Genomic DNA, 26,050 nt, shown 5'->3' with positions numbered 1-26,050 from the left:
TTTCTACTTTTTTACGCCTTTGGGTGGAGGTGGATTTAGGTGACAGGGAATCAGTGGGATTTTTACATCTGGACAGCCATCATGACTATATTATACTTGAGGGAAATTTGTTGCGTGTGAAAAAATGTCATGCATGACTGGAATTAGTACTTGTCTCTGTCCTTCAGGGACGGACGGTACCACTCCGCCACGGAAGTCAGTAAATTATTTTAAAATAGCTACTACATAAATAGAATAAATGTTAATTATTATACAAATAAGTAGAGGAACTGAAAAACGTATGATATTTTAAGAAGTTAATCGAAACACACAAAATAAGGGTTTCTCGTGTTTTAATTGACTTCAAATAAGAGATTTTTTCTTTTTCTTATAACAAACTCATTATCAAATGAACATTAAATATTTCAATGTTTTTCACTAATTGCAATGCCTGCATAGATAACCTAAAATATTTTCCTTTTATTGATGGTACTATGTAGCACTGGATTGTTTAGCGTAATTATAAAGTCTGATGTGGTTCAGTTTTTCAGAATATTTTTTTGTAGTAATTCAAAATAAGCTAAAAGTAATACATATTCTTGCATTTGGGAGGATCTTAGCTCATCTTGATCGATAGAGTCCCTTTATTAATACATCTTTTTTACTTCCTTTTGTACTAAAGTATTGTGATCGCGTAAAATTTCTGTTTTCAAGTTTCAGAGGAAATATTCGTTTTGACTAGTTTCGGCGTGATGTCTGACCGTATGCATCTCGCATAACTCAAAAATGATTAGTCGTAGATGTTGAAATTTTGGATTTAGGACTGTTTAACATCTCCATTTTTGATTCCAATCGACTGAACCAAAAGTGTCCAAAAAAGCCAAAAATCCAAAAACATTTGGATTTTGGACTTATTCTTAATTGCAGTAATAAGCCATCACTGAACGCTTTTCAATTATATTCATAAGTGGTACTTATTTTCATTGGTTCCAAATTTGTTGCCAAATAAAATTTGGAATATTTGGATCTTGGGCACATTGACACATAGATTTGATCAGACCTCATCTTTTTTTTTAATTTAAATATATTGGTTTATTAATAATTATTAACCTCTGATTGTAAAAAAAATACGATAAATAATAAAAATAAAAAAAATATGAAAAAAATCGAAAGTTATTAGTGAAATCAAATTTTATGTACTTTTAATTTTATTTCAAAAATGTTTACAGAAGTATGTAATTATTAATAAATCAATATATTTAAATTAAAAAAAGTTAAAAAAAAAATATGTGTACGAAGTCGGATTCGAACCAATGTGACCGTGGTTACGGATTCGACACTTTCTTAATTACATTACATAACTACTTTAGAGAGATGAAAAAAATTAGTGTATAAACTAATATAAAATGTTGGTACGGACACCACAAAAAAAGTGATGCAACGTGGTGTATCCACCACAATACAGTTGTGTAACTGTCCACTTTATAAAAAATTAGAGGATCGTATTTTACTTTCATATGAAATAAGTTTAAATGAAATGCAGAAACAAATGTGTTTATGTAATTTAATAGACGTACAAGGAAGTCATGTAGTGTCCACATCAGACTTTTTATTTATTTTTAAATGCTTAAGATTAAGCTACAAGGCAGAAGAAGTATTTTATTTTCGACTTATTTGTTTTTTAAATTACAATTTTATTGAGACCGCGCTAAATAGAGGATTAGTAAGTTATTGATAGTTATTTTTAATTTGTATGCCAGCTTAAAAAAATCGATATATCAACAAGAATTGAATTATTTTCAGTTATTTACTTCACTTTGATTTATTTTATTAATTAAAATATAGAAGTATTTTAATTTTATTTTTATTTTCCTGAAGAACAAAGTCTTGTATCATTTATCAAAATATATTATCAAAAATATTTTCTACCAATATGTTATTTCCTTTATATTGAAAAAGTGCATTAGTAAAAAAAAAGAAGAGAAGATATTAACATGATCTACATGACTCTAATCATAAATTCGATTTACTCGTATATACACTTGATTAAAAGTATGCCTAAGTAATAAATTAGATTATATTTCATAATAGTTATTTTATTTGTTAATAAAAGCAAATAATTAATCTGTAGTCAAGGTAACCCTCCATATTAATTCTTATGAAAGAACCCTCATTGTGAATTAGCAACTGTATTTGAATGGATTGTAGTCCTTAAGATTGTAACTGGCTGCAGTATGAATGAGGACAAACCAAATTGGTAAAGAATGACTATGATATGACCCGCTAAACTGCTATTAAGTGAAGAATTGACACTGTGTATTGTGTTCCACTTATAGACGGGAGAATCACTGAAGAGTGAAGACTCCTTCCCTTTTTGTAGGCAGCAGCTGTCTGGTTCGACCGTCCAATCAACCAGCTCTTTTCTCGATACCCTTCAAGAGAAAACTAAACCGTTTATGATTGATCAACCAACTATAAAAATAAATAATTCTCAATAATTACTATAAAAAAATGTCTGTTCAATGCACAACATGACGATTACATTTTTTCTAAATGTATTCATTGAAATAGGAAAAGGAAAAACAGATACTAGTTCAGTATCACGAAAGAAAAATTGAACTAATACTTACGAAGAGTTCATTAGTTCTGTTTATTAATTGTAAACTTTCAAATAACTGTTCTGTGGATTGGCAACACAAAAACAATTAAAAGTGTTAATTCGATCTAACAGACCAGAACCATCAGGTAATTTATAAATTCTTACAAATTCGTAACCGATGATCAGAGATGCTAATGATAAAAATAAAAAGTAAATCCGTAGAAAGAGCAGACATTTATAAAAAATAGATTTGTTGCGACAATAATTTTTAATTCTTTATACAAAGGGCGAATTTAAACAAAATCAAAACGAGAAAAAAAAAGGTTTGATTCCTAAATACTTTTGACCAGGGATCGTAGCCTAATTTATATACGGTGCGGGGGCCGTTCCAAATGTGAAATGTTGGAAATGTTTTAGACCGTTTTAAAGCTAACTTTCCGCTTTCGACTTTGATTTCCTCAATCTCTCCATTCTATAATCTATTAATAATTAACAGTACTTTATTTTATTAATGAAAAATAACACTATTCAATAAGTACTGATTATTAATTAATTTTTGTCGATATATTTTTTTTTTTATAATTTTATTTATGTTTCTATATTTAGAATTACGATGGTAGAAGAATCTTGTGAACAAACCTGATAGGTTATTGCCCATCCAGGTCATATACATATATTAAGTCGTCCAAGTTTAATAATACTGGCAATAGGGGTTTTTAGAAGGTAAGAACTTTAGAAAAGACTTACCTCTGAAGAGATTTAAAATAAATAAATAAATATGTTGAGATTAATAGATTGCCTTAGAACATAAAAAATAATGAACAGCTTTAAACCAGTAAACTGGTTATGATTAAAACCAATTAATTATGCTCCATAAATTGTTAATGTTTATTTTAGATGTAATAAAATCCAGTTCCAGATTTTTATTTTTTTATCTTTTTATCAATTTTTTTTTAGAATTTTCTATTTAGGATTTTGTAGCAATAACAATTGTTGTTCGTCCTTCAAAATGGGTACTACCTTTTTCATGTACGAAACAAAGAAAATCTATTGAATCTTTAACTTTTTAGTTGTAAATACTACTAAATACCGGTTTTGTCCAATTAATGTAGTAAAATTAGATCGTTTCCACTGCAGAATTTGTATGAATAAATTGAGTAAATTATACTTTAAAGAATAATTTTTTTTTTTTTTAAATGCTTGTTTGAGGGCAAAAAATTCTCCTATAAGTAGTTGGCCCTTTCTGAATGCTAATAGCGAAAATTATAATAGGTATGAAAATTCATACCTTCACCAAATGTAGTAAAAAAGTTAGTTTTTTTCTATTAAAGATTCGCATGCCAAAGACTTATATAATGTGCTCACACGATTCTCTGAACGGAAATGGGTTGATATAACTATGCAAATTTGTATTCTTGGTGTATTAACATTATTAACTTTTTCTTCCAAATTATTTATCAATCTATGTTTTCAACCCTTTTTTATTTTTATAAATATATATTATACTGGATTTTTATTTTATATAATCTGATTTTTAAATGGAAAAACAAGAAAATGTATTATTTAATATTATTAATTAACAGGGAAGGCTGAATCTTTTTCATCAAAATTAGATTTAATCATTGATGTACGCTTTCCAAGGAGTAAAACTGATTTAAATGTACGAATAAAACAACTATGAAGTGGAATACACAGTTTATAAATTTGAAATACTGTTAACTTTTTTTTTTTTAATTTCAAACTAATGTAATTTCTTTTCTTTAATATTGTTTGTTGCTTAACTAGTTTTGGATTTGATAATAATAATGGTTAACTGTAAAAAATAATTCAATCTTTGTTTTTTTTTAAAAAAAGCACGTCATTATCTATTGTCATAATGATTACTTAAGTTCAGATATGGGATAAAGTGTATTATATTTAATAAGCAAAAATTAGTGATTTTTAAATTTTTAATTCGTATAAAAACCTTCGTTTCATTTATTTTTACAGAAGATCTTACGGGTATTTACTAGAAGTAAAAAAATGGGTATTCTTTATGTTAATGTATTAAATATTTATGTAATTCGCTAAAATATACTGGGTAAGAAACCCAAAACTGAACTTGTACAGACTAAACACAGTTGTGACGGCTTGTAACATTTAATGGATGAAATAAAATTGAAAACGTAAATTAAATTTTGTATTTGCATCAGCAAAGGTTTACATATTTTTACAAAAGATGCTCGAAGTGAACAGCGATACACTTGTGTGCTTTAGTGATCAAATTGTGAGTCGCCTGACGCAAAACGTTATTTTCAATGCCGTCGATTTTTTGTTGAATATTCACCTTCAGTTCATCGATAGTTTGGGGCTTGGATTCATAAACACTATCCTTCAAATACCCCAAAGAAAAAAAATTCAATAGACGAATGTGGGAAACGCAAAGGCTACTGCCCTCTAATGACAGTTCGTCCTTCTATAAAACCAGCATGAAATTGTGCTTAGTGAACCATTTGATGTATGACACGTTGCCTTATTGGAAGAAGCCGTATACTTTTTTATTTTTGCCTGACGAATTAATTCCACACATAAGCCTGAGGTTTGTCCTGATCCCCGCAGGGAAAGACACCCGTCTTGCCTGCCTTTTGACGATCCCGGTCACCAAACCACCTCCTCAGTTCCTAGCTCTGATGAGCTTTACTGAATGTCGTCTTTTAAACCCTCTAAACTTGATAACATAACACAATCATCAGTTTGGCTCTGTCAGGATAACATCGATTCAAACGGCTCCGACAGACATTTCACAATCTACTATCGCCTTCGTATGGCCTATTCCAACCACTTACAGCCTTCAACTATCAATTTAACCGATTCGCAGAAGTGCGATCCCGCACCTTCTTCTAACACCGAAGGTTTCACATAAAAATTGAGTCTTGTCTTTGGGAATGTGGAAATGGATCTTTGTAGCGTATGAAAAAAACCGTGCCTGGCCGGGATTCGAACTCGGGACCACCGGATGAAAGGTCGAAACGCTACCACTCCGTCACGGACATCGGTACTTTTTCATGACCTGATTACCAAGAGGAACTATTCTTCGAAAATTGTTCGCTACTCTTCTGTATTGACATTTCGATCAAAAATATTAGCTTCACTACACTATACCAAAAACAGCACACTATACATGGCTTTTCTTTTCGTGAAATATATGCTTAAACATTTGAGAAAATTTCAGTCATCCACTGCCTAGTGCTATTTGAATTTTCATGTCCAGATAAATAAAACCCGTGCCTCATCTGACATGAAATATAACATCGGGTATATCTGTCAATCGACAATGTTTTTGAGAAACCAGTCACAATCATTTTCATAAACAGTTCGTTATGTCTGTTCTCTTAACCTGTTATAAGATACGGTTTCAAATTTAAGTCATGAGGAATATTACGGTAAGATGTGTGATGTACCGCGCTTGATTATGATAAATTACTTATAGATTTTTTTGGAATCTGCAGGTATTTTTTGAATATCGGATTTGCCCTCAGAAAGGAAAGTTATCTATTTTGTTTTCGTTAACAAACGACCTCCATTGTACGACATTTTTGTTATCTAAATCGTGTATATCACGTTTTTCTGGGATGTTGGCGTTCGGAAATTTCTTCACGAATATTTTATGAGTTTTTTTAATAGATCTAGAACGTACAGAAGCTTCAATTATAGCAACTCTTTCATTGATCGTATAAGGCGTATAAGAAAAATAAAAATGCAAAGAATGAAACTATACTGCACTGAAACGTATGATAATATACTAATATACGAGAATAGTAACATACACAATTAATAATGGTGTTATTAGTAGCAACATTGAAGACAGAAGGGTTTAAGGTAATACTGAAATAACTGCAATTTGAGCCGGCTCGGTTCGGTTTCAACCTGTTCACCCAGTCTAACAATTTTATTTTATTATCTATCGTTTTGATTGCGTAGTCTGAGCTAAAATAAAACAGTATGACCACTTATAAATATTAAAATCATCGAGATAAATTTATAAATTTGCAATAAAATTAATTATCAAAATTAAAATATTTTCATCTATTTTAATACGGCATAATAATTACAATTAGTCACGTGTTGAGTTCATTTTCAAATAATTACATGGAATTTTATACTTCCTTGCACAAAGTAAAGAAAATTTTGTAATAGCGAAAAATTTCGGTTTTTAGGTTTCAACGGAAATATCCATTTTGACTAGTTTAGGCGTGATGTCTGTACGTACATACTTATGTATCTCGCATAACTCAAAAACGATTAGCCGTAGGATGTTGAACGTTCGGATTTAGGATTGTTGTAACATCTACTTAAGCACCTCCCCTTTTGATTGCAATCGAGTTAACCAAAAGTATCCAAAAAAGTCCAAAATCAAAAGAATTTGGATTTTGGACTTTTTTTCATTGCAGTAATAAGTCCTTATTGAGAGCCCTTCAACGATATATCATAAGTGGTACTTATTTTCATTGGTTCCAGAGTTATAGGCAAATAAAATTTTATTTAATTAAATATTTAGATCTTAAAAGGGGAAGGCACATCTGTTCGAATTCGACTTCTTCTCCTTTTTAACTTTTTTAAAAAAAATACATTGATTTATTTAAAAAAAAAAAATTATGTATTTAAAAGTAGAAATATTTTTAAATATTTTTACAAACATTAACCTATGATTGTAGAAATATTTTTACAATAAATAATATTTCAATAATAATAAAAAATAAATAAAATAAAATATTCTTTATTAAAGAATTGGAAGATCGTATCTCACTTTCAAATGAAATAAGTTTAAATGAAGTGCAGCAAAAAATGTGTATATATAATACACATTTTTTGCGTACAAGGCGTACAAGGAAGTCATGAGGTGTCCGCATGAGATTTTTTTGTTTTACGTAAGCTATTATTTTAAGAAGGAAAAGTGTACTAATAATTAAATTTTAAAGAGGAACTTTTATTTTTATAAGGGAAATTACAGATTACAATTTGTAACACGAAGATCCGGGTTTTCCTCCTTTAATTTCCGTCATTTAGAAATACAGTAATTTACACTCACAAATTTTAAAGTTAATCTTTAAATTATAAACATCCATACCCGCCATTAGTTCATACTTAATATTAATTCATTTAGTTATCTGTTTAGCTGATTACATAAAATAATAATCACAATAATAAAAGATTAAAATTTCCAATATTGTTAATCTAAAGATTAACAAATCCATCGTGGTAGAACCATAAAATTGATTTTATTTCCTGCAACGACAAAATTTAATGATACTGCATTTACTATGATTTGATTTAATTTAATGAAAATAATTCTGCCAATTAAAATATTTGGTATTAGTGCCTTCTTTTCTTTACTAAATTTATTTATTTTTTCCAGAAATATTTTTAACTTAATTTTAAATAGATGAAGTTATTTCTGTGATATTGTGTATGTTTTAATCTTAATATTAACAAGGAAAATATGGAAGATGATGAAATGATGAATGAAAAATGTTACTCATGCCGTGAATCAAACCCAAAACCAATCTAGGAAGTAGTAAGAAACCCCAACAATTTGACCAGATTGCATTGAGCAATCTGGTCATAAAATGGGGCTATGTTTTTAAAATTTTGAGAGAACCGACTCAAAAACCTATCTACTCCACTCCCTGATCCTAAAATGTTATCAACAAATTGCCACATACACACAAGTTTTGTAAAAAATCTGATGTAAGTCGGTTGATCCAGTCAAAAGTTATTAAGGAAACAAACGAACATACGTACGAATATCATTCCCCCATTTTTTTTGTTTTTTTTTGTCCCTGGATCATGAAACGTCGAGAAAATAAATATTATCAAATAATAATTTTTTTTTCAACGTAATATAGAAAATAAATTGAAAACAATGGACAAATCCATCAAATCATTTTATTTTTAATATTTTATTTATATTAGTGATTTTTTTTTTAAATTTATGTTTAAATTTATAAATTCTGCTTATCTACTAATGATAACTGTTAGGCAATTGAAATGAACCGGCTTCCGTGGCGCGAGTTGTAGCGTCTCGACGTTTTATCTGGAGGTTCCGGGTTCAAATCCCGGTCATGTTCATAGCATTTTTGCCATTTCATCTCATCTTCTGAAACTTTTCTAAAACGAGATCTTGAATCGATTGTTCTAATCGATTATCACATTTTTTACTTTTATTTTTAATGCAAGCTATAAAGTTATTATTTTAATATTTAAAAATAGACTTTTAAAATTATGTGAAGTAAATATGTTATATAAAAGATGTCATCAAAATATTTATTTATTTTTATACATAGAATTAAAACGGTAAATGTATATTTATATTAATGGAATTCAATCGTGGCCTTTTAGTAAAATAATAACTTCTTAAGAGTATTTGATAAGATTATAAAACACTTAAATGAAAATATTAGAAATTATTTCCATTTTTATAACCTTTCACAAAGTTCATTGACCTATAGATAATAAAGTGAAATATGAATAAATATTACGTTTAATAAAGAAAAATATTTTTTTTCTTCCTTAACTTAATACAATTTTGAATAATTCTATAAGGTGCAATGAAAAAAAAAAATTTTAGTACTTTTCATATGTGAAGGTAAAATTTGAATTTTTTATGTAAAATAATGAATTCAATTACAAGTAGTCTGGATGATTTAATAAAATTACAATATAGATTATTCATTATTACGTTTTATGCAAGTCTAAGATTAAATTATGAAGACGATTAAAAATCTGAAAAATTACTCACAAATCATGAGAAAGTTTTCAAATACAGTAAATATTGTTCATCACTGTAAACCTCCAAGGGACCGACGATTTTAGGTCATTATAACTGATTGTCACTATAACCGATGTTTAGGTAGCTTAGTGGTACTACTTTAATATGCCGTCTACACGGGTATTGAAATACAGTAGTAATAATAATTATTAAAAATAATAATAATTTATTTTCGCAACAAAAAAAATTGAAAAAAAAAAAAAACAAAACTACGCAATAATAAACACAAATACGTTAGAGTAAAACAAGGTAGAGGAAAAATTGTAAAAATAATTACTTTTTCTGTAAAAAGTCGGTTATTTTGCTTTGTTTCGAACATTTTCTGTTGTAATACAGTTTTTGAAGGTTCTTTTCTAAATCCAAACAAACACTCTTTCTTTATCATTAGAAATTTCTGTAAAACTAACAAACCAGCAAACGGTCGTCATTGCCGCTAAAACTTCTGAAGATCTGGCGGATTGATATCTTCATCGTTGTCGCTATCGTTAACTTCGTTGTCATTACCTAGTTCCCGTCTATTTCTACTAGTACTGAAACCACTACATCATCATCTGTTACAGTTTCATGCGTTTCTAAATCTTTACCAACCTTTGATAATCTTCAAACAATGCATTTGATAATGATTCGTTTTGCAGAATCATTACCCCATTCCGCTAAAGATTCTTCTTCACGTGCAACGTCAGTAACTCAGCCAGCCTGTTGTCAGAATAGTTATTTGTGTTTCCTTTTTTTCATCTAAATCCTGAATCATTTGTAAAATTACGTGTTTTTTGTAGTAGACTTTTACCTACTTGATCACACCTTGATGCAAGGGCTGTAAGACCGCTGTTGTTTTCAATGGTAAGAACATTGACGTTATACACGGAAGATTTTCAACGTGTGGATGAGCCAGACATTTTTCAATGAGCAGCAGTATTTTGTCATTTTCAATCTTTAATTCACGATCCCATTTTCGTAACCGAAACGTAAAAATATCACTTGTCATCCAAGCTTTCTTTTTACTTTCGTACATAACAGCAAGCGATTTCAAACTTTTAAAATATCGGACTTTTCTCAATAACCAGAAGTTTATTTTTTGTCAGTTCCAGTCATATTTGTAGCGGAACTGTTAGTCTTCCTTTTGATAATTCTCCACCCGAACACGTTTCTCCATTAAACCGAAGGTTTCTTTCTGACGTCAGTTTAAAAAAAATGAACAGATTTATCTGCATTACAGATTTCTTTGTCAGAATAGCGTTTCTTTTAATTTTGGCCTAATGGTTTCTAACCATTTATCTGATACACTGATCGGAGCTGCTGCAACCGGTATAAGTGGCCTCGCCACTTATTCTCTCCGATACAATATCGTGACGCGATGGAACTGTTGTATCCAAGCCGAAGTTATTTCATGTGATCTACCGAATTTTTCAGAAAAATCGTTCGCCTTAGCTTGCAATGTAGGGCTCCTAATAGGGATATTACTAGTCCTCTGGTATTTAAATCATTTTAGCAGTGCTTAGTTTACAGCCGTATTAGGCCGTAATTTTTTTCAAAACTTTACCTAATTTTTTCGCGGTTCTTCCATATCATCGATATTGTCGAATGGCCTACGCCTAATTCTTGGGCGATGTCTTTAGTTTCGCCATTCTCTCTCTAACTTCCTGATAATGTGTGCCTTTTCCTCTCTCGTGAATGTTTGTCGTAAAGTCATAATTAAATCGCTACAATGAATTACACAGGGTATGTAAAATAAAGTATTGTACTCGCACGAAATAATACGCTCACAGTAAAAGATTAATAAAAATTGAATGCGATTACTTCATTTTACAATAATCTGGTACACGAAAAAGTTAAAAAAAGAACTACAGTACATATGTAAGCAAAAAGGAACCGTCAAAATATTTCTGTAGCTACAACGTTGATAGACTACGTTACTGATGAGTCATTTCTGTCCGTCATTATAAACGATAAAATGTATTGCAGTAGGAAAATAAGTCTTAATAATCGATATGTTACTACAACCCGATGTCATTATAAACAATGTACATACTGTATGCATTAACAGAATTCCACGAGACAAGTTTTTGGTCACTATATCCAATATGTCATTATATCCTATGTCACTACAAACAATACTTACTGTATATATTTAAATAATAATTTTGTGCAAAAAATCCAAGTTCATCTTACCAAATACCCCTCTGCGACGATCATTTTTTTTTAACTGTCTCCCAAGAATACTTAATCCGTAATTGGCTAAAATATTACATTACAAAAGAAGAGTACTAATACATTTTTCATAATTATAAAATGTGTTTATAAAAAAAAAACATTTTTCTGAAATTTATCAAAAGAAACATGTAAAATATAGGAAACGTTTTCTTTTAGATTTATAACGGAAAATTAATTTTAACATATGTTTACTAAATTTTCCTACCATTACGAATAAGTTCTTATTTACATAATCCTTGAAGTTTTCTTTGAAACGACTTCCACCTGAAGAAAAAATGATGAGAAAAACTTACCCTATTATAAACGTATATTTTATCACATTATTTATTACAATTTTAATTTGTTTAGTGTTTTTTTTATATTTTTAAACATTTTTTTAAAGTAATTTAGTTGCTAATAAAGACAATTTATATTCAGTAAAGCAAAATTAAACAAAAATGTATACATGTAAAATTAACAAAATTTTATTTTTGTTGCAGGTAATTATGGAACAGATTTTTGCAGACTAAAAATATGTACTTCCGTAAGTTGTTTTATTATTCTATCATTATAACAAGTTTTCTTATGTTATATTCATAATAAAGATTTTAAAAAGTAATTCTGGATATTGCAAGAAAGATTTATTCAGCACAGATATATAATTATCTTTTATATATTTATAAAATTTACATCTTTAATGATAGGATGATAAAATCGTAACTGGGGGAATGTCAGAGTCCAACTTTGCCGGGAATCGAACTTTAAAAGTCAAGGTACTAAGGATTGCATTAACGCGGCTTTCTAAAATTAATATTATTAAATCGTTTTTATATTTTTTTATATATATTAAAAATAAATATTTAAATAACAAAAGAGCATTAATATAAAAGTCTATAATTATAATATCAGTCCATTAAATGATGAGGTTGTATAATACGTGAATTAAATTATACAACTATGTATTAAATACATCTTTGTGTATATAATATGACAGAAAAGTAATGAATTGGCCAGGAAGAAAAAGAAAACCCACGAAATGTCCATTAAAAGTAATGAACGGAAAAATAATGGTACTGTCGTTTAAATTGCCAGAGATTTTAAGTTATAAGAAAAAAGAAGATTTGTAGGCCATTTAAAAGATGAAAGGGGTGCTTAAGTTACACGATGGAGAAGAAGAAAAACAGGAACAATCTAATTACTAAGTGGTGTAAACACACATCCAATATATATATAAAAATAAAGTTGGCCTCTGTGATATTACACATACACATTCGTATACGCTCACTACTTGTTTATTATCTTGGATATGATATTTGTAAATAAATAATCTGACCAATGGTTTCTTCTTTTTTTTGTAGTCTTTTAGAGATAAAATATAAAGGGGAATCATTTACTTAATATTTTATTTTTATCCGATTTAATCAAATAAGCGTTTTAACGTAATTACTTTGACAAGAAGGGAGTCGTTGAAGTTCTGAAAAACTTTCTTTCACCACGCGAAAAACCAAACAAATTATACTCGGTCTTAACATGAAAAAAAAATCAGTTTCTTACATTTTTTAATATTAGTAATTTTCCTTTTTATGTTAATATTTTTAAATTGTTTAGATTTTTTTAACGTTTACTTTCCGAAACTACTTTGAAAACTTGTTACCTTATCTTTAAATAAAAATTTCATCGGTGTAATTGATAATGTTTATCCAACATCGGGACGAATAAATTAAATATATTGAAAAGTTTTTGCATACAAATTCGTAAAATAATACCCTTTCTTTTACCTGTTTATTCTCCGAGAATTACCGTTCAGAGGATGAATGAGAATGATGTGTATGAGTGTAAATGAAGTGTAGTCTTGTACAATCTCAGTTCGACCATTCCTGAGGTGTGTGGTTAATTGAAACCCAACCACCAAAGAACACCGGTATCCACGATCTAGTATACAAATCCGTATAAAGTAAAATAATACCACACCGGCTAACGTTTTCCTAGATTTTAATTAATATTATTTGTATCAACTTAAATGTAATAAGCTCTAAAACTATATATAGGAATGGCGCAGTAAATATACCCGCATAGGAGATTGATAATTAAACCAGTCAGATTTAAACAGATCTTTTTTATTGTCAAACGGCCGTCGATTTTGTTGTTGGGTATTAATTAATAACAATTCCGGCCTGGTGATTCAGAGACAAGTAGGTACACTTGCTTTACGAACAAATAAGGGACACAACTGTTTACCCATTCGAAACCAGCAAAGCTGCTATAGGTATTTAACTATTATAAGAATCAGTCATTTGCTACATTTTTCATTACAAGGCTTACGTAAGACTGCCTATTCCGCAGAATATATTCTGTGAGGTCCACCAACATCTACATAACTAATAAGTCTGTCTACATTCCTTGGAAGCCTGAACTAATTCATTCCTATCCATTTTTTTTCAAATGCTGGTAACAATTAATGTTTAATTTTGTCTTCCAAACTAAGAATTTTCTCTTAACGAATAATTCTTTTAAGCTGTGCTTAATTTTTTTTATATAAGAAAAGACCACCATAAAACATAAAATCTTTACTACTATAGTTCATTTCAAGCATTTCCACTGTTTTATAAAACGTTTTTTAAATTCTTTGACAAAGGAAAATTTTTTTTATTAACGTCTTTCCTTTATCATTTGAAGTTCATTGTAGATTAAAACTTGTTTCTTTAATAATTTATTTTTTTATCAGATTTTAGTTCAATTATTTTATTTTTAATAATGATTGAATTCGTAGATTTAAATATTTGTAATAAGAATTAGGCCAAAAATGTTTCTGCCTGTATTAGTTTTTATTAATGGTTTGACCTGTTCAATGAGTTTTAAATAGCCGCAGTAATTTGACTCTGCTAAGGTAGCACACTAATTTTCTTTTTGTTCTTGTACCGGGTTTGAATCTCGATAAGGGTTGGAATCTTTAATCCACTACAAAATATTCACATATAACCGATAAGCATGTATAAATTATTCATTCAAATTAAAAAATAATAATATTTTGTTTACATAGTTTATTATAAACGTATTAGTGTTATTCCATTGCCTTATAAAATCCTACAATTAAAGATTTTGGACGAAAAAATTGAAAACGGACAATAAAATTATTTACAAAAGATAAAAATACAATATAATCGATTGGTAAAATAAACAAATACTTTTTTTTAAGTAATAATGTTTTTATTTCTTTTATATATATATATATATATATATATGGCGGCAAACCATTACTATTTGCCCTTTGGTATATAAATATTTGGCCTCGGGATAACCTATGTGAAAAGGTTATCCCCGGTTAATACATTTTTATGAGCTAAAGCGAAAATGTTTTCTTGTCAAATAGATGATATTTTAGCTAAACATTTAGAATAAAAAAAAATTATATTTTGCTTTTTTTAAATTCACAACTATTGGATTTAACTTAATCCTAACGGAATTTAATTAATGCGTTCTCAATAAAATTTTTTGAACATATTCTCTCTAAAGTTATCTAAATTTACTCAGCTAATTTATTTTATTTTCATTTTAACCCTTTCTAAATAAATAACCCACATTTATTATGAAATTGAAAAATTACAAAAACCTTTTTATTCCCATTATAGAAATATACAGATAATTTAATACTCTTTAATACTATCAGAGGTTTTTACTATGGATATTACTAGTTTAAATTAACGACTGCGGTCACGTGCTTGAAAAAAAACACCATGTAACCAACATAAACATATCGGATGTAATTTATACAATCAAAAGAGGAAGGGAAGATCTAAAAATAATATAAATTAATACAATTGAAGACCAAAAGATATGCGGGCAATAAGTAAATTACTGATTAATTATTACTTTTCTTTTATCTTATTTTGCAAATGTGCAGGAATATTCCATTCTGTGTTCATTCTTGTGACCCATTTCCCATCCTTTTTACCCTATTTTAAAACTACATTAATAATAAATATTAATCTACTCAATTCTTGTAATGTTATCCTTAATGGGTTCGTAATAATAATTCCATTATACTATATTACTATTATTATACAGAACAGTAGTTTCCTAATAACCCCCATGTATACATGCACATACACACACATCAAGTAAATTTATATAATATATGTGGGAGTTATTAATATATCTAAGCTTGTTATAAAAAGGCAGCTTTGTAATATTAGCTTAACTGTTATTATTATTACTATTATAGTTATAATTTATTGTTATTGTTAATAATCATGTAAAAATTAGTTTTAAAATAAATGTTTATTATTTTACGACTTCGTAGTTAGAATGAATTTAAGTACGATATAATCATTTTAAGTGGTATCCTAGGTTATATTAGTCGAGTTATACCTATAACGATAATTTTTGATTTTTTTTTTTTAATTCTCTTAATAATAATACTAAAGTAATAAAAATATAAAATCGATTGTTTTTTTATTTTATTCCCTGAAAACGTTTCTTTTCTGTTAATTTCATTAATTTTATTGAAATTTTTCTTTAAAAAAAGGAAAAAAGGAATAAAAACAAGAAAATGTTTTTTATACTTTTTATCCTACAAAGACTTGATACCTACATTTTTAATTCTCTTACTTTTTGTCGATTTATTTATAAAAGACCAAAGACAATTTATAGTATTCCAATTATCAATTGTGTAACATTTTTATCATGAATTAACCATATCAGGCTCCAAAACTAAACAATAGCTTTTACCAGAAAAAATCCTTCTTCATTATTATAGTTTTACTTACAAAATCCTACTATAATAAAACTAGATGAAGAGTTTATCCAGGACTCTCAGCATAAATTGCCCGTTCTAGTGAAATAAAAAATTACATTTCAATTTAAGGTTGAATAATTTTCAAGCAATTATGTGGGTCTATTTATCACACTTAAAAAAAATAATGTCGGTTAAAACATAATGATGAAGAGGTATAAGGTTTTAGATATCTCACATTTTTCTATTTCAGTAAAGCCTAGGTGCTAAGGATAACCCACCGGATTGGTTTAGTGGTAAACTCGTAATCGCAAATCGGCTGATTTCGAAATCGAGAGTTCTAAGGTTCAAATCCTAGTAAAGGCAATCAATTTTTTACGGATTTGAATACTAGGTCGTTGGTGCCGGTGTTCTTTGATGGTTGGGTTTCAATTATCCACACATCTCAGGAATGGTCGACCTGAGACTGTGCAAGACTACACTTTCCTTACATTCATGCTTATCATCCTTTTACGGTGGTGATTCCGGAGGCTAAACAGAAAAAGAAAGCAAGAGGTGCTAAGGATAAAAGATCATATCGCATTCAGGAAGCGGAAATATGATTAACATGATCCATTAAAGACTGTTCAAAAATTCATAAGATAAGTAATGAAACAATTCGGGGGGGGATTTTCAAGTTCAAAACATTAACATTAAATTTTAATGATATCCAAAGAGGTGGTATGATAAAATAAGTGGTTAACAATAGTGTATATAAAAAACGTTTCAGTATAAGCCAAGTACTAGAAGATAAGATGTTGGATGTTCCAGGAATAGATTGATAGAAAACTACCCGTGATTTATAAAGATTTTGAATTGAAACTTTACGTATATTGTTGAATATGGATTAAGACTTTACACCAATTTGAAACTTATAAAAACATTAATTAATCCCTATTGTTTCACATTGTTCTCGTTCCATTTCGACATTTTTTTTGGACCAATGATACACAGTTACTGCGCTGCTATTTTCCAAATGTAAGCTATTCATTTAATTATGATTGTTAAAAAATATACCCTAAACATATATTATAATGTGAATTAAATTGAGCTTTATTTCGCTTCAATGCGGTCGTTGTACAACTTTAGTTGGAAATCAGTTGATGCCTTGTCGTAGGAGCATCAGTCCAGAATAGCAATCACAAAATCTATGTTATACTCTTCTTCCTTAATATGATTAAGGATTATATAGTCGATAACTTTTTTCGTATAAAATTTTGTATTTGTCTAAATTTTATAAATAATCCAAACGAAATAGTTATTGAACTGGAAAAAAAATGGTCGGCAACAGGGAAACCATTAATCCAAAAACTCCCTCTGGTAAGGACAATAAGAAAAGATAAGTTATTAAGCAATAATAAATTATATTTTTTTAGAATTTCTTTTGCGCGTATCGCTTAAGCATAGATTCGAGTTTGGTTAAAAAAGGATACATTCCTTTAGCTTTTCTTTAATATTTTGACAAAAAATTTAATTTTGGACATAAATATAGTTTTGTATATTTATTATTATAATTATTATTTCTGATACAAACAGATACGGCTACCTGAGTTTCTGGTATTACTGGAAAATATATTTGTATTAACATTCCTGTCATATTTTTAACAAAATTCTTTGTGTTGAACATGGGCATTATTTGCGAAATCCACTCCAATTTATGTAACACCATGAAGTATTAAATGAAATTAAATTCCCTTTTCTTTTGTTTTATGATATTACATATTATCATGAAACTGTTTCCTGATAAAAAAAATCCCTTTCGGCACGCCGGAAGGCGGAGGTAGATTTTACTGGTGCTAAGTAGGGTATAAAAAATATTTCCACCTTAAAGTTAAGGAAAACTTCAAATTTACTTAACACAACAATGGTTGCACGTGAAAAAAAGTGTCATATATTTAGTATACAAGCCCCACTTTCTTAGAATTCCAGTAACATTTTTGTCATCCCTTACCGTAAGGGTTGATCATATCAAAAATTGTTTCAGACTAAAGTTTTAGGTAATATTTAGAGTACTAACTACAAATTTAAACAGATTCGATACTGTGTCAATTAAGGGAGGTATGATTCTTTTTTGTCTTCGAAACCTCTTTTTTCCACCCCGCGGGCCAACGGTTGATGATATGAAAATACTTTATTTAGATATGTTTTAGGCCCTTATCCAAAGAATAATCGGAATTTTAACCGAATTCGATATTTTACTTATTAAAAAAGTTACAGCGATATTTTTTTTTTTTTCGAGAAAAAACCTATTTCCATTTCCATGGTTTAATTTTGTCCATTAACGAACTCGACCGAGATTTTGGGTCGTTATATTTTATGTATCAATTTGAAAGTGATTGGCGCAAAATTACGGCAGTTATCGTGTTCACAAATGTATATATATAAATTTTTGGAATGACGCAAAATTTTTCGGAAGTAGAATCATGGTACCCATTACAATAAAACTTAATCTGAAAGATATTTCGGTTCTTAGGTGGCGTAATTTTAAACTTATTTGCTTATTTACGTAGTATTTTTTTTATTACCGTATGTAACATCACATGAGAAATTGTAAAAGTTTAAATTTTAAAAGGCTTAAATACTTTTTGATCGTTGTTATCACTTTGCGGTATTTTTATTTTGTTCGTATTATATAATGCTGTGGTTTTAGCGTGTCTGAAACAAATTTAAGCGTGTAAGTTTTCAGTAATCACAGAAACAAATCCATATGAATAAAAGTTCGACTAAAACTTTTTCTTAGAAAGATATATTAATTAAAAGTTCAGCTTAATATAAAAACATTAAACTTAGTTATTAAAGAAATTATTTCGTTCATTTTTCTCAAATAGTCAAAGCTATTATTAGGCAAATTAATTTATAATTAAACTTTCTATTTACATATAATGATTGAAATTTTTTTAATATATAGAACTGTTCAATGAAAAATGTATGAAAAGTTTAGTAAAATAAAATTACATCATTATTAGGAATACAAAAATATATATATATAAATACTGCCGTAGTCAACCGTAAATGATTAAAACAAATTTTTGGTGTATAAACATTTTCCCTAGTTTACGTAACATACGCTTATTGGAAGAAGTTATTTTTTTTTTTTATAATTTATTAGCCTAGGAAATAAAAACTTAGTTTTTGTATTAACTAAATCAATTTACGTACATTAATTTTCAAAAGTTATTTCATACCTATTACAACGTTTTTTTGATTTTATATTAACAATTGTTTTTTTTAATAAATAACACTGTTTAAAAGACAGTTCAATTTTGTTTGTTTTGATTACTTTTCAAGTACTTCTGTGTTTGAAAATTGTTGTTAATAGAAATTTATGAATTAAGGAAAATCCTAACCTTAACAAACCGACTCTGTTTCAGGCAGTTTCTGCAAATTAAGTATTTTTCAATACATTCAAAAAATTGTTTTCAAAATTGCCTGAGACAAAGCAGGCAAGGTGTGATAAAAAAGGAAACAAGAAAAACGTTTTTAATAAGTATTGGAATAATAATATACTGTCAGACGCAGTAGCTGTATTGTTAAGGTTAAAGTTAGCTGTGCTGCTGTTAAGTGAAGGTATACTCTGTTAAATAAACAATTATAAAATTATTAATATGGTTTTTTCTGACACAATACATTCCTTTTACTGTTATTATTACATTATTTATTTATTTATTCAAGAATATATTTTATCTTGTAATATATAACTTAAATGAAAGTAAAAAAAAGATAACAAAATTCTTGTTATAGAACTAACAACATTTTAACAGAAAAAAAGGAGGGTTGGTTCTAGCTGTTAGCTGTTGTATTCACAGCTGACAGCGTCACGCACATTAGGAGTTATGTTTTGTTTTGTTAATACCCTCCCGGTGATGCCTTAAAATAAAGGGTTTTAGGATATAGCAGCTGACATCCACACTTAAGTAATCTTCTGTACTTATAATTGGAAATAGAAAAAAAAATCACAAAAGAAATTGTCTTTTGTTTTTACTTTTTGTTATAGGTCTAACAAAGATGTGTGAGTACATTTCACGCTTTATTAGATGTGATTGCTTTTATTTATTCTTGTTTTTTTCTTTCTAAGTAGTGTTGTTGGCTTTATTTATAAAAACAAAAAAACCAACTAAAGAATTATTTAATATTGTTTTAGGATGTGAAACATTTAAAAATATTTAAAGGAATTATACAATGTGATATTTCACACAGTATAATGTTTCAATTGATACACATATTTGCATCGTTTAAAAGTGTCATAAGATTTGAAACTGATTACAAACAACAGTACAGTCTGGACACTTTATATCTAGAAAACCAATAATCTTATCAAAGAAACACTTTTACATTTTTGAATTCCCATCTATAAGAATTATGCGCTACATATTTCTACGCTAAAGCGTATCACGTTCTTCATAAAATTTTATCCAACAGTTTGTCTTTGTTAGGTTATTTATGATCGAAACGGGGTATTTTTAATTTTATTTGTATTGATTCTATTTCTTGCATTTAATAATTATGTTTTACACACTTAAAATTACTTTCTGACACGGATCGTTAAGAGCCTATTGCATTCATGTCTTATGCATTGTCAAAAATATTCATTAAAAACAATATGCAAATTTCTTTTTATGTTAAATCTGAAATAATAAGTTTTGGTATGATCATATAATCTGTCGATTGTCTAAAATCTAGTAAGTTCATATTTATTTTATTTAAATCCTTTAAAAAAGAAAAAAAAACATTTATTTTAAAATAAACACAATTAATTAGTTTTGTGTTTCATATATTGAAAAAGAAAATGAATAACCATGAAAATAGATTCTGATTTATAAACAAATGAAAAATTTAATCCAGAATTTTTGTATTAAAATACTATTATTTACTTTGATTTTATCCGATAGATTATTATAAAATGTTGGTGGTTTATAGAATGCTTTTTATTTGAACTGGTGAATACAAAAAAAAATTGTTAATTCCTTTAAGACTGATTAAAATCAGAATTTTCACAATAATTTCTATTTCATAATTTTTTATTTTTCATTCATAACTGATTTGAGTGTTATTTTTTGCCCTTCCTAGCATTCGCAGTTGAACCGTTTCGGAGTACCTCCATTGTGAAAATTACTTAAAGAACAGAAAATAACACTTAAATCCAAAATAAAATCATATCAACGGAGAATAAGTTAAAAAACGGCATTCAGTGAAATGTTTTACGTGTTATTACGAAAATATGGGTTGTCTTTTCTAAACGAGGCCGCTGACTTTTTTCTTACTTTTCTTATTCGGTTTTGTTCGAATGTTGCGTGCGTTAATGGTGAAAAGGTTATGTTTTCTAATTCATATTAATCTCATTGTTAGTTATTAATTGTTATATACTTACAATAAATATTCCTTGGAAAAAATAAAGTAAACGGAAAATATTGTATTACCGTAGAAGAAAAGTTAAAAGAATTAAAACATAGCCAATAGTGTCTGGAGAAAAAATTTCAAGAATTAGAACAAAGAGATTTTTACGAGAACTGAACTAGAAAAGTGATGTTCTACAAAATTTTCATCTTTTGATATACAAACTAATTAATTAACAGAGAGAAGGGAAAATTATTTCCAGATTCCAGATATACTGCTTTAAGAAAAAGCAACATAATTTTATTAGTTGATGATAACTAGTGAGACTAGATATTTCTTTATAAGCAGTTATATTGTAAAGAAATGTCAGACAAACGACGGTTTACAATCGTTACATACGTAAAAACAAAATAAATTTGAACAATTGTTTAAGAAAATGTCCGTTCAGAACTTTAATGTAATAATGTAAACTATTATTTTTTAGTAAATATTCTTTATTTTTATATGTAAATACAAATAAAACAAAATTTATTTGAATAAAATCCATGCTTTCCAAATTTTCTATTACCTTTATTAGCATCGGTTCTAACTAATTTAGATGATAGGGTTCAAGTAATTTATTCCACCTATTTAAGTAATGTAATCACAAATGAACGTACCAATCCCCAAATGCTTTGTAGAGGAAGGTTTCATGTAATTAAATTGCGTTAAGAGGCCTATTTGATTGTCCTAAATTACTCAACCTGTACCAACAACTGGGTTCACCGATTCTGCAAAAACGAACGGCAACTCAATAAAATGTAGTAAACATCTACTTACATTTAAAACGTTTAAATAAAATAAAAAAATGATACGTTTGTGATCGTTTCATAAAATCAATCGGATGGAAAAAATAAACTTATTATTCTACCTAACCGATAAATTTAATAAATGTATAAAAATAAATATTATAAATTTAAAATAAAACAAACTATTTTTCCCTTAGGACACAACTTATACCTTAAATTTAAAACTACCACATAAACGCTTGACCAAGCTGATGTAAAGGAATATTTCTCTCACGCCATTTATAATGTATTCCATCTACGTGCTGCAACGCATCAATGAGATATGACCCACATTATTTAAACTAAGAGCCAATCTACACTATTGTCGACATCAAGACGATGTTTCACAAGATGTCTATTTATTAATCGGAGTACATAAGACGAACTGATACGGTATATTCTTTCTTTTTTTTTATTTAAAAAATGTCAAGATACGATTAAATATATCTATCATGTATCAGTTTCATTTTCCTATAAGACGGGTTGATGATATAGCTCCTTATCATGGATACGATATGTTCCGTATCGTGTGTCATGGCTTGAAACACGGGAAGATGCAAATTGCAGATATCCAAAGATATCTTATAATATACGATTATAATAATAATTTTAACGGTTAGTTCGTTTTATAATTTATACGTCTTGGCATCGAAGATAAAATAAATATTTACTTATTGAATGGACCAATTAACTATTTCAACTTTTAGAAAATATGAACTTCCATAACTTGTTTGGTTAGTAGTATAATTTGTATGATAATTAGACCGCCGTAATAAGACTTCGTAAGTGGAATGAATAAACATTATATATTAACTTAATATGTATTTCTGTATACTTGGCGTAGAACCTAGTTGATGTACTATGATGGATATAATGGAATAGTTGTAAATCGGAATCTTTACATGGAAGCCATGTTTACCTTTTAAAATTATGCACGATTTCATTATACTAATTAATACACAATAGCTAGAATTTAAATATTAATTTAATTATAATGCCTTACCTGATAAACAATTATAGCAGAATTCATTTTAATAGTACATGTTATACGCAGAAAACAATTTTTATCTGTTTTTAACTACAACGATTATGAGTAGACGCAATCTGTTGACGCATAATAACACACTGATCGTTTCTTTCCTGTTGAGACAGGTCTGTGCGCATAGGTAAACGAATCGGTGAGTGTTGCGCAAGCGTATCGATAGCACCGTCTAAACATACGGCAGCACAAAACTACATTAAAAACAGTTTTGTTGTTTTTTTTTTTTAAATGATGTATAACTCTCTACTAATTCTATAATTTAAAACAAATACTTTTTTTTATTACAAAATTTAAATGAATATTTAATAAATCATCAAAATTTATAAGGCTCGTATTTTAATATGAGTTTTTTTTTTGGGGGAAACAAAAACTCTGTTCGGCTGTTATAATAAGGTATCTTATGAAATTATAAATCATTGTGTGACTTTATTTTATCTGTAGTTTAATAATGTATGTAGGTTTACTAACAGTAAATAAATAAGTTTAAGTTTCGCTGAATATCATCAATTCATCCAGCCACTTTGTACGTTTAGGCAACCAAATATTTGGAAAAAGGCAACGGAAAATCATTTTTATATTCTCACTTTATTTATTAAGCTTGGCATATAATGCTTGTTATTCTTCAAGATAACTGTGTATTTTACGGGAGTTACTTATTTCATGTTATTTCGTCTACAACCGTTCGATTATGGACTTAAATATATATACATAAGTAAAAATTACGGCGATGTTTTATTTATTACCATTTTTTTTTGTGTGATAAAAATGGCTGTGTTTTAAAAATATAATTATAGAAGAAAGAATATTATTAATTTTTTAAAAAGAGCTGTAATAAAAGTTTGAAAATTTGATGGTAGTTGAGAAGTATTTTTAAAAGCTTTTTTAAAAATAAAATGATGTTTCTGTCAGGGTCACTAGTTGATTACGACAGTAATAGTCTTCAGTAAACTTCCTAGCATTAAAAAAGATTATCTGTTGAATTTTAAAATACCGGTATTGCAAAATAAAATATTAAATCTTTACAAGGTTTGCGAGAAAATTGATTCAAACTTAAAACTGGTGTTGCAAACTTAATTTACGTTTTTAGTTTCGAAATAAACATTAAAATAAAATATAATTAATATTATTAAAATTTTAATTGTAGCGTAGTTGTTTACAATGTTATTTGTTTTATGTACATGAATATACTTAAATATTAATTTATACTGTACAATGAAAGAGGTAACAGTGTTTTTAGTAAATAAGCCAAAGAAGTGGAAGGACAGTCGTAATCAGACAACCTTGGGGAAAGCGGCCGTGCGGACCAGCACGGTCTGGGTCTACACGACCTACCGACTGTCTGGCTGCTGTTCGCAATTGGGCCAAGGCCCTTCTCTTATTCGCGTTTACTTGTACTCACTTTAACAAAAAACATTTCTTTTTTTTTAAATTTGTTTAGTTATACTATGTATATATAATATTTGTTTCCAAATATTTTATTACTGTTTTTGTTAAATAATGAACTGAGTCAATCTATCGACATAAGTAACAGTTTTATTTTTCGGCATTTTATGTAAGTAAGTTTGATTTTTATCGATAATTAACATAGAAATTTAAAAAAAATTAAAACGATAATTTAAATTTTTTATTAATATTATTTATGTTTGATTACGCTAATGAATATGAAAATTATATTACTTCATTACAAATCCGATAAAGGAGAACAAAATTTGTAAATATCGTTACTGTATAGGGATCTAACCGTTATTAAAATTAGCTTGGATTTATTTTTGCTACAAGATATATTTTATTTAACAAGAAAGGAAATGGATGATGGAAAAATTTCGATCCTCTTCCGGAATCGAAATCAGGATCAGAAAATTAATCAACCATAAAAGAGTATAGCGGTAATCTGTCATTACCCTATTGTTATTATATAAGTAAATAATTTATACTTTTTTTTAATAAAAATTCTATTAATTTAAATTCCAAAAAAAGAATGTTTTAGGAGGCCATTTAACCAGACAGATATCCAGAGATCAGCCGATTCTAGTAATAGCCGGTGATTAATTTAGTAATAAATATAACATAGAAATGTTTTATTTGATCATCATCAAATTTAGATTCCTTTATGCGCCTAGTTTATAGATGGGAACAGAATTTTTTTTAAAATGCTAAATTTGTTTATATATTTACTTTTTATTCATTAAAAATATTTTTAAATATCCAAAATAATTATTGGATATAAGTATCTCGAAACTAATTTCGCTTTCTATCTGTAAATATATATAGTTTATTTTTCTCCAACCAGCACTGTCGGGTCTGGGTTTGTGGGTATAAGCAAATGTAATTACCACTACCTGGTTGCCAGACATGACACAGCTGCAATGTAAGTGTAAATGAACCGGTAAACACGTAGTCTGGAAATCAGGTCGATCATTTCCGAGACATGTGGTTAATTGTAACCCAACTATCAAAGAGCACCGGTATCCATAGTCTAGCATTCAAATCGATATACAAG

At 28.2% G+C, this 26,050-nt stretch overlaps 1 long non-coding RNA gene across 1 annotated transcript in view; it reads left to right on the top strand.

The window, feature by feature from the left end:
- Window positions 1-19,894, top strand: part of LOC142326681 (uncharacterized) — a 29,163-nt gene extending 9,269 nt beyond the window's left edge. The window contains exons 2-3 of the long non-coding RNA XR_012756839.1: window positions 12,077-12,120; window positions 19,719-19,894. This is a non-coding gene — a long non-coding RNA (uncharacterized LOC142326681). The remainder of the gene's footprint in view (window positions 1-12,076; window positions 12,121-19,718) is intronic.
- Window positions 19,895-26,050: the final 6,156 nt, after the last annotated feature.

The sequence above is a fragment of the Lycorma delicatula genome, chromosome 6 (genome assembly GCF_047948215.1).
Source record: "Lycorma delicatula isolate Av1 chromosome 6, ASM4794821v1, whole genome shotgun sequence".
NCBI classification, from domain to species: domain Eukaryota; kingdom Metazoa; phylum Arthropoda; class Insecta; order Hemiptera; family Fulgoridae; genus Lycorma; species Lycorma delicatula.
The sequence above is the reverse complement of the archived record's forward strand: the minus strand, read 5'-3'. Positions and strand labels throughout refer to the sequence as shown.